Raw genomic sequence first — 6,751 nt, forward strand, 5'->3', positions numbered from 1 at the left:
CAATCTTTGAGAAACACCTTCCCACAACATTTTTGTCCCCTAAAGTGCCCCAGCCAGTATTGCACATTGCCTAGAGACAAGGAGAGAATACCAAACTTATCTTGATGTAGAATATCCTCCTTATCCCATCCATCCACCCTGGACTGCATGTTATTCATTCCAGCCAAGCCCTCCCCCATCCTGCAAGTACACATCTAATTGTGTCTTCTCTCCTGTAACACGAATACAGAGTCAACAAATCTCATTTGCCATATCAATGCAGCGTTATTATATATGTTAAAAGCAAGTCTGAATCTCATTATCAACTGATTTATGCCATTAGTGTGCTTTGGAGCCACCAATTAAACAAGGACAGTGGTTCCTAAGGTCACAGTTAATTAATCTAAAAGAGTCTAAATACACTTTAATGCACACCACCTCATGTAGAGAATTTAGGAACAAAGCACAAACACTTTATGGTGGGCAAGCAATTAGGGGTGAAGGTTAAATGCACAAAACTTAAAATTTAGCCTTAACATTCAGCTAATATTTAAGGAAAAGTTTAGCCTAATAAAAGAACAGTGCTGAAAAATATGGATATGAGAACCTTGGTGCTTAGGGCAACAATGCAAGTTAAGTGAGAAGACAGAACAGGGCTAACCATGCCCAGTGATCCTGAGCAAATTAGGGCCTGTTGTTGTTCAGATAACACCTCAAAACTGGAAATCAGCTGCAGGCTGCACCATTATGAAGCTAGTCAGGCTGAAAAAAAAGCCCCACAAAACAGACCAATCTATTCAGAATGGTTTCATTTGAGCTAGGTTGTTACATTTAGTGCATCGTACAAAATAATCAAAAAATGATTTTTCCCCTAAACTCACATTGCCTTGGTTAATTTAATAAAATAGTGCATCACATATAATACATTCAAAGCAAATCAACTAAATGTGCAGTAATGTAACAGCAGTCTGCCAATACAACCAAAATATAAGTAACAATAGTGAAAACACTCCAGCCTACCTGAAACACTTATTTACAGCACAAATTCAAATATAAAGTAGCTTGGCTTTAAAGGGAGGAAAATTATAGACATTTCGTAAAAGCATGGCTCATTTTATCTTGCATACTTACTGGATCAAAAGATAAGCAATGTGGCAAATACAAAATGCCACCTCATGACCTAATTAATGTGTACTGTTTCAAGCCATTTTTTTCACATTTGTAGCAAAATGTTCAACAAGTGCCCTTTGACTCCTATTCTTTTCCTGTGTGGTTTTCCAGATAATTTTTTCTGGTCAAAAGACTAATGATGCACCTGTGAAAGGAAAAACAATCTCTCTCCATTATTAAAATATATTAAACCTGTGTAATGTACATTAAAAGACCATGCATAGTTATACTGATTGAAGCAAGCGGTACAAACCAAAACAAAACCTGACCCTTTACCTTCTCTACTCTGTGTTACACATTTCCTCCATATCCACAGAACATAGTAATCTCTCACTGTTTTCTGGTAAGGGACTTAACATCAAATTGTTGAAGTGACTAACTCCCATTGATGAAAATAATATAATCCTTGGTACCTTAGCTAAAGCTAGTTGTAATTTGTCTCTAAAAGTGTGGGGTTCAACTCCAGGCAATGATTGTGATGAACAGTTAGTTCTCACACACATACCAGGTTAAACTATTTCCTTAAGCATCCTCATTAATTTCAGCAGTACTACTTCCATCAGTAACTTCACTCACATGCATTATTGCAGTTAGAGTTGTGTAAATATTGTCACCTCAGTCTATTCTTAGCCACCTTTTTGAAATGTTATTAATGCACGCATCAAAAACTGCCTCTGCTCTGACACCAAAGGACAGAAACGAAGTTTCAACCACTACTGAACTCAGATTTGGGGAAGTTTACAAAAAGGTGATATGCATCTCAACTAAACCAAACAAATAATATGCTTTCTTCTGAATTCTACTACTAGAAACTCTTTTGTTCTAACACTTCACCACAGTGAAAAGACCTTGCTTGATACACCAATCAACTCCAACATTGTGACTGATTGATGTCCCACGCAGGAGCTGCAGATGCAGCCTAGTGGACCTCTGCTGTGCTCATACACACTAGCCAACCCACGGGACTCTCACTACTAAAAGCACAAGATTCCCAGCCCTTGAGAGGCAGCACAAAAACAGTTCAACGCTGTTTCAACACATTGTGAAAACAAAACAATGATGACCGAGATTGTCAAAGACCCAAGGGAGTTAGGCACTCCCCTCTTGCTGAACTACAACAGTCATTAGTTACCTAATTCCTCTTATTCCTAACTTCCCTTATCTTATTTGAAAACACTAAGCTATGCAGCCAGATAAAATGGCACATTTTAAACACGAAAGACCGCACAAAGGCAACCTGTAATTAAAACCAAGGTAGCCTCTGAAAACACTAAAGGGTCTAGGGGGTCAGAAAGGATGAGCTGAGGCAAAGCTTGAAGAGGTATGGATTCTAGGCCTTTGATAAAGAAAGCAACAAAATGCAACTGACCTGGTTTGAAAACAGAATCGCCATTATTCCATTTCCCATTGATACAAGAGAGAGTCATGCACACGTATCCAGCGATTACAGATAAACTTTCAGGGCAATTTGATTAGCAAACATAAAGTCTTATCTCGGAAAGGCACACTCATGAGCAGGAGCATAGATGTAAGACAGACCACTTGAATAAGTGAAAGATTGCAGGTTCAAGCTTGTAATGCTTAATAAAACATCACTATAAATACCAGGAAGCAAAGAAAGGGGACTTCTTTTTTTTTTGCCAGGGGGGGGGGCACTAAGTTCATCCTACTGCCTCCAAAATAGCTTTAGTGATTCTAAATAGAAGATCGCTTGGAATAACAGAAGATTTCACACTATTTATCTATAAACAGCAGGTAATATTTATTTCATAAAAGCCTCTAATAATAATAAACAACCATGATTCTTCTAAGCTAACCAGATTCTACAGGTAGTCTGAATTTTCTGTCAAAAGCTATTAGTGAGCATGAGAGAGGCCTGCATGTAAAAAATGGAAGCAGTTATTTAGAACAAAGCGTGGCATCATGTTATATCATTTAAGAATGTGGCCTATCATTGTGGCCTGCTGGGACCAAAATATGTACCATTCAACAACTGTTAAAAACCTATTTTCAGAATGACAGCATAATATGAAATGAGAACAAGGTATAATACAGACAATGAAGTTATACATAGAGGGCCTGATTCACACAGCAATTTCACACCCTCTATGTGCAAAATTGCACAATTAAAACATTAATGACCTGCAAGTGCATAACCATGAACATAAAAATGAAGAGGGCAGTAGGTTGATTATGATGAGCTCCTCTTAGCTGGAGTTCAGTTACATCTACCATATCTCCTTGGATTTTTACTTAATTGAGGTAAAGGGCATAGTTTCAAGATGATTCAATGAAGAATGGCTTATATTTAATTATGGACAATGTTTCATAGGCAAATACCACTTCCAAACAGGAAAGTAAACAGAATAATTAGCTGTTATTGACAGGACTCTCCTACAACAAGAGGAAATTCCTGTTATCTTTTCTCCCTGTCATCTCTCATCAATCGCCTGATCCCATAATCTGCTACCTTTGGTAGCTTAATCTTGGACTGTTTACTCTCAATCACTTAAAGGTACTGTTCCACACATTAAGGAAGAGGGCTGTTTTCTTGATTACTTCCTTTTTGGAATTTCCCTCATCACTGCTACCTAACTACCACTGCTTCATCCTTCCAAAAGGATACTCAGCATGATTTTTGTGCCCTGGAACTGAAACAACTGCAAATGATCTATCATAACAGAAATGAGAGTACATTGCTTATTTGGAAACTGGTGGGGAAAGGGGATTAAAGACTATAATATCAGAGGAAAAAGAATGATCCAGTGAACAGGATGTTATCCTGAAACTCAAAAGATCTGGGTTTTCGGTTCTGCCACAGACCTTCTGTGTGATCTTGGGCAAGTCAATTTCTCTGCATCTCTCGATTCCCCATCTGTACACAGGGATAACAGTACCTCTCAGTATCACAGGGGTACTTGGAGGATTTTGGCAGTAGAGCCTGAGAGGTGCTCACATACTTCAGTTGTAGCGGATCATACAAGTACCTAGGATGGATTCATGTGGTCCTCCAAACCTTGAATTCTTCAAACATCTTACAAAAAATATTTCCTAAAGACTAGTGCTCTGCCTTGTTCTCAAAACATTTCATTCTAGCGCCCATCAGGAAAGGCTGTAGGGACCATTGGCTGCTCATCAGTTTGCATTCTATGTACTATGTAATTGATGCAATCTCTAATAGCTTCTCACCATCTCTTATGTCAATGCACATGCAGTTTACAAGGCATGCATTATGTCTTCAGTAGACAAATCATTAAGGTATCTCTGCTGTCTGCCTACAAATCTATAAAGTATACAATAACTGTAGCACCCAAGCACCAGATACAATAGGGATTACTAAGTCACTTCTTAACATGGAGCTATCACAAAATTAATAAAGGTACCAAAAGAGAATTTGATAAAAAGTTACTGTGTATGCCCAACAGCCAAATTAAAGTGTTCGTAAATTTGCTACTTCAGATTAACTTTTAATGCCACTAAAAAGTTCTAATTCACAAGGGAGCAAATGCACACAACAATATGTAGAACTGGTACATATCTATACTTGCTTAATTCCTATGTTGAACAATTCCTAACAGTTTTGCTGAAAAGAGTGCGGCCCGCATGCCTTTGTTGGGGGCCAGTACTGGAGTAATTAATCCCTGAATGAAATGTTATCAAGTTACAGCACAAACCCAGTTTAATTGAGTGATAGTCTGAATACTGACAAACACTTTAGTACAGTGGTGCTCTTGCAATAGATAGCAGATACCTAACAAAGAGAAAAATATATTTGGAAAATGATTATAGATATTGTTAATTCCAGAAAAGCAGCATTGTTACGAGGACAGACTCTGGGGACATATCGTAGGATGGAGAAATATGTTATCATTTCACTGAAGTCAACAAAACTATGAAAAACTGTAAGTAAAACATTTTGTACCAACTGAGGATTGGCAGCTCTGCTCTGCCACCAACTTTCTGTGTGATCTTGGGCAAGTCCTGTCTCCTATTCTTAGATTACCTTGCCCATTTGGGTTGCAAACTATTGTGCTGATGCCTCATACTAGGGGTTTGTACTGAGCCTTGAACAACGGGATCTTGATTTTAAATGGGGCCTGTGAACACTACTGTCATACCAAAAAGTAAATAAATACTCAGGTTTTGTTAGTTTAGTACAACAATATATATTTTTAAACAGATACTAAAATTAATAATAATGCTAAAGACTTTTGGGTCCCTTTAAGGTTTTTAATTTGAACCACATGCCCAAGTTTCCTTCTATTTCTTCTTTAGAAAAATGTTAACTAATGGACCCGCTAATTTTATTTTAAAAGGGCATGCTTTTTTGCCCAGAGATATTCTGATCAAGCCCAGATATATGGCAACATGACAGTGAACAGTATAACATTTTATTTAAACATGTAATGTAACATGTAGTTATTTTTTTAAGGAGTTTCATGAACCCTGAATTGGATTAAATTAAAACTTAATTACACAACAAAACAGGATCATATTGATTTGCCTCAGCTTACTTCAAATCAACTTTATCTACCTTTAAAAGTAGATACTCCATTTTTTTTTTAGATAAGTTAATGTCAAGTGCTTCTGACCTCTTCTGAGGATATAAAAGGTCTTTGGAGGAAAAAAAGGTTCAGCAATTGAATTTTCTCACTTGTCCATAACATTAAAAAATTATACAGAGCTGTGATCAGTAGAATAAAAGGTGAGGGAGAATTTCATTTGTTGCAAGCAACAGCTGAAGTTCAGGAGATGTGCTGCATTTGCAATGTTTCATTAGTGCCACTCAAAACTCAACTACATCTTGTAAGAAAGGTGTAGGGTACATTTTCATAAGGGTCATTTACAGACCTTCACTTGTGTACATAATATATTATGCACATCAATATAAACACTGCATTCATCAAATATAAACACTAATGGGCTCTCTTTAAAAGTGTAATACCTGCACATGCACAAGAAAATCTTGAAGGATTAACAAAGAATCTCCTAGCCAGAGCCCTAAGCCTCCAAGCAAAGGTGGATATCGAATTTAAAAAATAAATTTTTTTCATTATTTTCAAGATGCTACCTTGTTATTCTTACAGTTACAGTACCAAACATAGACTGTGCTTAGAAATTCTATCATTTTTACAAGCCTCTTCCTAATGGTGTTCGGTAGGGCTGTGCAAAGCTTCAGTCCCTGATTCAATTCAGTGGAGATTCGGCCCAATTCGGTGGCCAAATCTCTGAATCCGAATCGAATCACAGGACCCTTTAATTTTTCTGAATCAAATCAGAACCCTCCGAATCAATTCGGAAAGATTCGGCAATTCAGACATAGACACAGTTTTAAATGTTTTTTCTACATACCTCTAGATAGCAGGAGGCTCGTGAATGCTGCGATGCTGGGGCACATGGAGATGGAGTGTCCCCCAGAAGCACAGGGGGCTCCCCAGCGCACTCGGCAGCAGGCCCAGAAGTGGACCAGAAGCACCTCCTGTCCACTTCCAGGTCTGCTGGGGAGCACACTGGGGGTCCCCCCCGCACTGGTGCCTGCTGGGGTTGGGGGGGTACCCGAGGTCCCCCCATGACCAATCGCTCAGCGGGGGGGGGGGGGGGG

This window comes from Gavialis gangeticus, unplaced genomic scaffold, assembly GCF_001723915.1.
Source record: "Gavialis gangeticus isolate Ggan-Ray unplaced genomic scaffold, GavGan_comp1, whole genome shotgun sequence".
NCBI lineage: Eukaryota > Metazoa > Chordata > Crocodylia > Gavialidae > Gavialis > Gavialis gangeticus.